Raw genomic sequence first — 9,433 nt, forward strand, 5'->3', positions numbered from 1 at the left:
TGGATTATCGACATATGTCTCTTAGGAGCGATGCGGTATGAGTAGTCAATCGAGGTCTTTCGTGTCGACCATAGCCCTTCAAAGTCATCGGGGCTGAGGTCCATTCCGAGCTCATAGCTCAGGATCAACACGCCAAGAAAGTTCTGCAACGCCGCAACGTTTAGCTGACTGATCGACAGCTCAAAACGGTCGAGTGCATGGACGACGGCCTCTGGAATCGGCAACCACATGCGACAACGTGTCAGGAAAGCTTCATAGCATGTGAAGAATCCCTCCGGGGGATCCTCCGCACTCTCCCCATGCACCAGGACTCGAAACACAACCCCGCTCGGAACTCTGTAAAACTCCCGAAGGGTCTTAAGATAGGCGGGAGAGGTCCTGCCCGGAAGGGTAGGATCAAGCTGCGTCGCGGGTCTTGTGGGATAGAAGATTTCGGGCATAGGAGTTATCGAACCGCATAAAGCGTCCCAGTATGCTTCCTTTTCTTCTTGCTCGACCACGAATTCCTCTTTGGGAACAATCTCCTCATTTGTACAAGGATTGCCAGAAGATGATTGAGGGGATGTCTTTATCTTAGAGGATCTCTTTCTTGAATTAGTTTTTTGAAAGACAAAACTTTGACACAAAGGTAAAGAGAGAGAGAGGATAAGAGAAATTTCTACCTTGGAGATATTTTCTTGTGAAGGGAAGTTAATGAAGACTTTGAAAAAAACTTACACCACCTATATATAGAAAAAGGTGGTACTATTCATTCTCGGACTTTCGGCAAATGATTACGTCTAATTCCATCAAAACAAGTCATACCGCAAGCTAGAAGCTCACACCCAGGTCCACGGATCCTATCTAGCTGGGGGCTAACTGTTGGGGTCAAAACCGGTCACGATGGAATCAATGCCTGAAAGTTCCCGGAAAACCAACTCTCGATCGATCCTTGAAAACTAGACATTCCCGGAAAACGGTTAATCAAGTAAAAGACAGTTTTTCGCGGATGCGAACCCAGGAATGTCGAGAAGAGGATCAGTCTGGATGAGGTCTCGATCGTAAGCGAGGACCGTCTCAACCGAGGTCACCTCGCCCCTGGGAGAGGACGACCCGCACCGAGGTCACCTCGCCCATGAGGACGACCCGCGCCGAGGTCACCTCGCCCATGGGCGAGGACGACCCGCGCCGAGGTCACCTCTACCATGGGGGAGGATGACCCGCGCCGAGGTCACCTCGCCCATGGGCGAGGTGACCCGCGCCGAGGTCACCTCGCCCATGGGCGAGGACGACCCTCACCGAGGTCATCTCGCCCATGGGCGAGGACCGACCTCCTGTCCCAAAACTGTGCATCCTCGTCGAAGTTCCCGTAACACAATCCTCGGGCCCTTGGACACAATACCCATGTCTCGTCTCGCTTAGGATTATCAAAGAAAGACTTCGAGAAAAGTTATAAAAACTTGGTCGTTGAAATGAATTCCTGCATGCCGTATAAAACGACTAAGGTTAGCTTGAACACCAGTTTCCTTAACTATACGGGTAATTGGAATCCTTTCGGAAGAACCAAAGACTGTTTCTTCGGAAAAATCGTAAAAACTTCAAAGTCCCAAAACGGCCCAAAAGGGGCCTGAACCGCGGCTAAACGGCCCAATTACGATTTTAGAACAGGATTGAGCCTAAGGCTGATATGACAGTCTATTTTTTATTCGCAGGAAATGATAAATGTCAAGTTTCCGAAGATAGTCATGAAGGGTGACGAAAAATGGAAAAGCCCGTCTCGCGACAAATCCGGCCCAGGAATAGGTGCAAACCGACCTAGAGAGAGTATATAAGGAGGGCTTAAGGCGATGAGCAAGAGGAGAGATTTCTCTGAGCAAACTCAATACTTAGAGCAATTTTGGCATTTTTCCGTTTTTACTACCGAGCTGCGACTCGACTACGTTAGAACTTAGGTGGCTTGACTAGCGAACGTACCGACAGCTCTCGTGGCCTAGGATCTTACCTGTTGTTCACGTTCAAACGCGAATTCGGAAATAAGAACTCTTTGTTTCTCTTTTCGCTCTTTTACGATTTATTACTTTCGACTCTTTCCACCCTCCACGGCCATGACCGTGTGGTCTATCATTCTGGACGTGGTTACCTTTTTTTTTTCTTCTGCGGCCTTATTGGTATCAGGTAATGGGGTTAATCTAGGAGGTCTCAATTCACTGTTTCTCATCAGTAATCCATTATTTTGCTCAGCTAGCAATAGACTCATCCACAGACTTATAGTCCTGGATTCTGGGATTCCAGCAATACTATTTTTATGTGCTCATAATATTATGGTTTATCAAGACTAGAAAAACGGATTCAATTAATCATGCAATTAGGGTTTAACAATCAATGGATTTTAGCAAGACTAGTAAAAAATTTTATTAATTGCTGATTTTAGTAATACTAGAATATAGATTTCAAGCATGAATTTCAATGAATCAGGTTTAAGGCTGATTGGTATTTAGCATAAACCATGTGTAAATAATTTATCTAGTATCTGAATTTATCAAACCTCAAAAACATATAATCAGATCAATCAATTTAATAGAACTCATAAGCATAATGAATTTAGGGTTTCAAGTTTCAGATATGCGGATTAAGTTTAGAATTAGGGTTTCATGATTTCTAATCAGATCAATCAATAAAATCAAACTTAGCATACAATCTTAAACCTCAAGACATTAGATTTTATCATGAATCTATCAACCTAGCATACGGATTCTCAATTCTCAAAGACATCCAAATCAGATCAATATAACCTATCATACGGATTATTTAGGGTTTCTATTTAAAACATATCAGATTACAAAATTATCAATCCTAGCAGATGATATTAAACCTCAAGAATCATGCAATCAGATCATGTAATCAGATCATTAGGATTTTAAGATCAATCTATCAACCTATCAGATTATATAAGCAAAGCAAGCTAGCAACCTATCATATTCAATCAATGTTTAAACAGGCTGGTCGGTTTAAACAATTTTAAATCAGATGAACAATTAACCAAGCAGGATGAGAAAATAAATCTATCAATTTAATGGTCAAACAATTTTTTTAATCTTAGATGATTGTTGAGTCGGACCACCAAAGGAGTTGAGCCGCGAGCTGGACACGAACGGGACGCGAGCTGAAATGGATTGAGTCGTTCCTATCGGGTCGCAGACGTCCTTTGTTGCTTGATCGGGAACGCCTTGATCGTCGGATGCGAGCTGTCTGATGCTGTCGCGAACGAGGAAGAGGTCACGTGCTGGAGCTGCTCTCGGGTCGCGAACGTTTGAGTTAAGATTAGGAACGCCTTGGGCTGAAGCTGATCGGGGATGCGAGCTGGAACAGATGCGGGAACAAGAGACGCGATCGGGGTTTAGGGTTCGTCGGATCACCGGCTAGGGTTAGGGTTTTAGGGTTTTTCGATTTGGGTATTAGCTTAGGGATTTAGAGTTTCGTGCTGATAACGTATTGTAAAAGTAATGGAAAAGTCTATCTTTATTCATAACATAGAGGTTCTTTATATAGGAGATATTACACCGTCATAGATAAATGGAAAGATTGCAAATCATAATCTCTTGGTTATGAGCCATCCACAATCTGGTTCATAACATTTATAAAAATATCTTGACCAAAAAAAAATCAGTTATAAAAATATATACTTAGTACTCAATTTTAAATGAATAACACTTTTTATAAGATAGAAACAATACCCGATTAAAAGGGTTAATTTTCCGACGAATCCTTATTAGTTGTAAGAATTGTTCTAAAATGTTGAAAACCTTTTTGGTGATATATTTAAAAGAACTTTAAACTTGATTCTATGAGCAACTCAACGTAAGAGAAGTGATATTTGCTGAGCTAAAATCTGTATGTGGTATATTATGGTTTTTCTCTATGTTTAATATATTTCGACAATTTTTTATCTGGTGTAAATATTTTGCCATGTTTAACTAGTCAAACCCTATGAATCGGTAAGAAAATCTAAGACCAGATTGAGTTGAATAATCTCTTATAATTTGTTTGTTGGTGTCTGTATGGCTCATCGGAAACGAACTTTATTCTTCGACGTCGTTGAAATATGTTTAGCACTCATCATACCACATCGAAAGTTAATTACAGTTTAGAATAATTAAGTGATATACTGATATATAATGTTATTTACAATTTTTAAAAAAATCAAAATAGCACTTTTTTTTTGGCAAACTACGATTCATTCATTATAAGCTAGAAACAGAGTCACACTCCAACAGGGGAGGCAGAGTTTAGAGATGCCAAAGCTGATTTAGCCACAACATCAGCAGTAGCATTACATAGACGCTGGATAAACCGAAAGGAAATACAATCAAAGGATGAGCTAAAGTGGTAAATGTCAAACAAGATGCCAAACAGTTCCGGGCGTGATTCCTTGGCTCTAATCATGTTGATGAGGACCTGGGAATCCGATAGAACTATCAGCGATCGGACGTTAGACGAGGACACGGTCATAACCGCAAGGCGCACAGCAAGAGCTTCTCCCATGAGAGCTGAAGTAACAAAGGATCGACAGTCCTTAATAGGGGGATCACAGTATCTTCCAATCCCGAGAAAATGCCACCAACACCACAGTTCTCTGTTTGATTATCCCAAGCAGCGTCCACATGGCCCACTACTTGACCTTGAGAGGGTCGGGGGATGATCGGTGGTGGAGGGGTTCGTCTCGCAGCGTGGGTAGATTCATCAGATAGTAGTTGAGCGGCAGACTGCTCCTTAGCATCAGCAATACTTTTATTGACCACTTCTCATTCTGAGAAAGACCTGTTCTCAAAACATAACTTGTTTCGGGCTTTCCACAAATTCCACAAGAACCAACGCCATAAGGGTGTATCACACCCCACCGGAGGCAGATTTATACACCTCTGTCCATTCACAAGCATCTCCGAGATGTTAAGAGGGAATCTCGAAGGATTTCCCTTAACTGGTAGTAGGCTCCATGCCTCGTGTGTGGAGAGTCTCGTGTGTGATGAGGACGTTATCCGAGATAGCTCAGCCTAAAAAAAAAAGCCGACTGGGTCGTCGAAATAAGATCAGGGAGCAGGGGCTTAAGTCTCTGTGTGAGGATCTTGGCGATAATCTTGTAATGGGTATTACAAAGAGCAATGGGTCGGTAATCAGCCACCTTCCGGGGTCCCGAAACTTTTGGGATCAGTCTCACGTGAGTCTCGTTTTACTGAGGATGGAGGAAGCCCGTGACGAAGAAGCTTCTCACATTTTCTATCACATCTTTCCCCACAATGTGCCAATAGGAGTGGTGGAATTTTGCTGAGAAACCGTCCGGACCTGGGGCTTTCCCTCCGTTAATTGATCTAGCAGCCTCTGTAATCTCTGAATCTGAGGGAATCTCAGTTAGCCGGTTATTCATCTCTGGAGTAATCTTATTAACAAGACATTCTTGGACAAGTGAGAAATCAGAGTTTCCGTTCGTTGTGAACATGTCTCCATAGAAATCAGAGATGACTTCAGCGATTTGAGCTTCTTCAAAAAACGCAACACCAAGATCATTTTCTATGACAGAGAGATTATTAAGAGCTCGTCTCTTTCTTGTGGCCGCATGGAAGAAACCTGTGTTCATGTCCCCCTTCTTAAGCCATTGGATACGACTTTGTTGCAACCAAAAGCTCTCCTCCTCTCGGTAAGCCGCTAGTAATGTAGTAGTAAGAGCCTCAATACGAGGAATGTCAGCTACATGCAGAGATAAAGCTGCCTCCAGGTCCCGCTGGGTAGCGGTGATAATGAGGTTGCTCTTTGTGTTCTGCTCCTTTTCCCATTTGATAATATTGCACCGTACTGAGTTGAGTTTATTAATCACAGATTCGAGGGGATTGTGATTCCAAGCAGCATCGACAAGCTTTGTAACGTCCTCTTTTTCAGTATAGGATCGGTTAAACCTGAATACACCTTTGCGTTTTTGACCCGTTGAGTTGAAGTAAGTAACTACCGGGCGGTGATCCGATCCTTCATATCTGAGATAGCAGCTACGTCCCATTGGAAAGGCTTCCGACCAAGAGAAGTTCACTAAGGAGCGATTGAGTCTAGACTTGATATGATGAGTATAGCGGACACCCCTCCACGATAGATGATTGCCCGAATGCTTGAGGTTCCAAAGTTCATGTTGTGCGACAAATGAGCGGAAAGCTGTGAAAGAGCATTCCCATCTCTCTGGTCCCCCTTCCTTTTCCGTGTTGCCTAAGATATCGTTAAAATCACCGGTGAGCAACCAGGAGTCTTCTCTTCCTATTCCAACTCTTGAAAGAGTATTCCAAAACTCTGTTCGATTACCCGCAACCGGTTCGCCATAATCAAATGTGATTAAGGAGGAGGATCCCTTGAAGATCACTTTAGAATCAATGAAGTGTGCACATGATTCTAGTATTGTAATCTCCACTCCTTCCTTCCATAAAAGAGTAAGCCCTCCACTTAATCCTGTGGGTGGGACTGAGAAGTAATTGGGGTAGTTTAGTGCTTCCAGCTTTGATTTGATGAAGTTATCGGAGTTCTTTGTCTCCATGAGAAACATGATATCCGGTGAAAGAGTACGATGTAATTCCTTCACCCTACGAATTGTCAGGGGGTTTCCCAAACCCTGACAATTCCAGCTCACAACGACTAAGGAAGAGGAGGAAGGTGGGACCAAAAATCCGTCCCATCCTTTGTAGTTGCCGGTATATTCACCGTATTGGGGTCATTCGAGCGCTGTCTCTGGCGACTCGAGCCTGCTCCTGCGAACTCTGTTGCATAGCGTGCAAGCACCAGCCTTCGTCGAGGTGGGTTCTTTAACCTAGGCTCATTACTCTTCGGTTGGGAGAGCACTTGTAGTGGGCTCCTTAGTACACGTTCAGAGGTTTTAGAAACCTTCCTCTTACCCGTCTGCTTACTAAGAGCCGCAACAGTAGTGGATTTCGCTTTGTTCTTGCTGCTTGAGGCAGAAGTGACTCCTAAGTGCTGAGACGCTGAGAGTCGGGATCGAACTAGGATGGGTGGGAGGGGAGCAGCGAGTGGTTCCACGGTTTCAGGCTCGTTTTCAATAACTTCCTCCTCAAGGAGCATATGTGTATCACCTCCAGAGAGTCGCTCCCTAGCAGGAACTCTTTCATTGCTCTGTCCCGGGAGGCGGTCGCGGGCAGGAATTCTCTCTCTCGAGCTTGAGTGTCCTCCACTGGGGTTCGGGTTAACAGGATATATCATTTGTCCGTCGGCAATCGAGCCCCCAGATCCCCTCCTGATTGAACCTCGTGATACAGAGGCTTCAGGAGTGCGCATTATCTCATCGTTCTGTCTACGATGGGTTGTGGTCTCTATAAGGGGTCTGTTTAAATGGTGCGACACATGGCCCACAGGGGGAAAGCGAGTATCTCAATCAACAGAGTAATGGTGATGATCATCACGACCAGTTTGGTTCTGACGTTTGGCCACAAATTGTTGAGGCTCAGGTCTTCTGTAGCCTCGTCTGTCATTGTTTTTCTGCTTTTCCGCCTCTATTCGTTTGAGAGCATACGCTTGAGTGATACCAAGTATTCTGTCTTTTGGAGCTCTTGCACCTCTAGGGCGGGATGGACAGTTTTCCTCCTCATGGAGTAAGGAGAAACAAGTAAAGCAGTGTTTTTCTATCTTGAGATACTGAAATTCCACCTCAGTTACTTCTTCAGAGGGGAGAAGAATTTCCATTTTCATTTCCAAAGGAAGGAGGCCATTCACCTCCACTCGAAACTTGGCTTCTTTCACATTCCGGCTTGAGACATGTCCAAGCTGGTCGCTGATAGTTTCAACAGCTTTCTCATCCCAGTAATGGAGGGGGATCCCGTGGATTTTCACCCAGAAAGAGATTGAGAGGGGAAATTCTCAGATACCACTGGTTCCCATCGTTGCATTATGAGCATCCATCGTTTGTAGTGGTACGGTCCGTTGTCAAGAACAGTCTGCAGCTCACGTTATGTTTCGAAACGGAACTGGAATTTTTTGAGTCCCAGTTCTCGACCCACCACACGTCCTTCCAAGTTCGATACTTGAGGGAGAAAATCGATAACAGCGCGTGGTCTTTGGAATTTAGGGTTTGTAATTCTTCCAATGATAGTGAGCTTGTTTTCAGCTATTAGTCCTGTCGGGTCACTGGCCGGAATACGGACAGGAGCACAGCGAGGGGGTGGAGGCGGAGAAGAGGTGTCAGCGGTCCATTTCTCCTTGTCCGAACAAGAGTAACGGCGAGCCATCGAGGTAGTACCGTAGAAGAAATTTTAGTAGTGAAAGGTAGTAATAAGCCCCAGAACAGAAAGTTCCTTGAGATTAAGTTGAGATCTCAACTTTCAGGGTTAGTAAATGCAACTATGAGAGAAGAAAACTCCTGTGATAAATGCACCAGAGAGTTGTTGGAAGTAGTAATACGAGGAGGTTATAACAAACCAAGATTAAAGTCGCCAAGTATCATTTCTCAGCCATAAGGAGCAGATCTGATAGTTGAGGCCTTGAGGTCATTGAAGGAAAGGACAAGTTGGAACCGGCACATGACGATCCTGGCTGACCCTCCGACGGCGTCGGGGGCTGAACCCGGCGGAGCTATGAACAGAGGCGGCCTGGTTATCGGAAGCTGTCTTCGGACCGTTGGATAATGCCTAAAAAGGTAACTTTTTGAAAATTTGCAGAGTTTAACAGGGGATAAAGGCCGACAAAAGGAAAGAACCGAGAGGTACACTACAAGAAAATAGGGGGATTCTGATGGCCGAAATCGTCAGAAATTCGTCGGAATAGACCGATTCCAACGAATTTCTGACGAACCTGTCCGTCAGTATCGTTTTGTCGGAAAAAAAAAATTCGTCGGAATTTCGCCAGAACTTCCGACGACTTTCTGGCGAATACCGAGAAACGTCATTCTGACGAACTTCCGACGATATTACGATGCGGACACACGAGACCAGAGTTCATCGGAAAAACTATTTACCGACGGAGAACGTTCCTCGGACAATTCCGACGTAGTGGATTCCTCGGTGTATTCCGACGGACATTGGTCGTCGGAATATACCGACGAACATTGGTCGTCGGAATATACCGACGGATATTTGTTCGTCGGTATATTCCGACGGAAATTGGTTCGTCGGTAAATTCCGACGGATATTGGTCTGTCGGTATATTCCGACGCCCAGAGTTCGTCGGAATATACCAATTTTAAAAACGAATTAATTTTGCATTTTTATATATTTTTTTATATTAAAAATTTATTAATAAATTAAAAAAAATCAGAAATTTAAAACTAATAATATTATATAATTTAAATTCATACAAACCGAAATAGAAAAAAAACATTCAGAAAGTTTAAAATTCATACAAACCGAAATAGAATAAAAAAACATTCAGAAAGTTTTAAAAAGCCGAAAAAACTAAGATGAACTCGAAGACATCAAAC

Source organism: Brassica oleracea, chromosome C2 (genome assembly GCF_000695525.1).
Source record: "Brassica oleracea var. oleracea cultivar TO1000 chromosome C2, BOL, whole genome shotgun sequence".
Lineage (NCBI taxonomy): Eukaryota > Viridiplantae > Streptophyta > Magnoliopsida > Brassicales > Brassicaceae > Brassica > Brassica oleracea.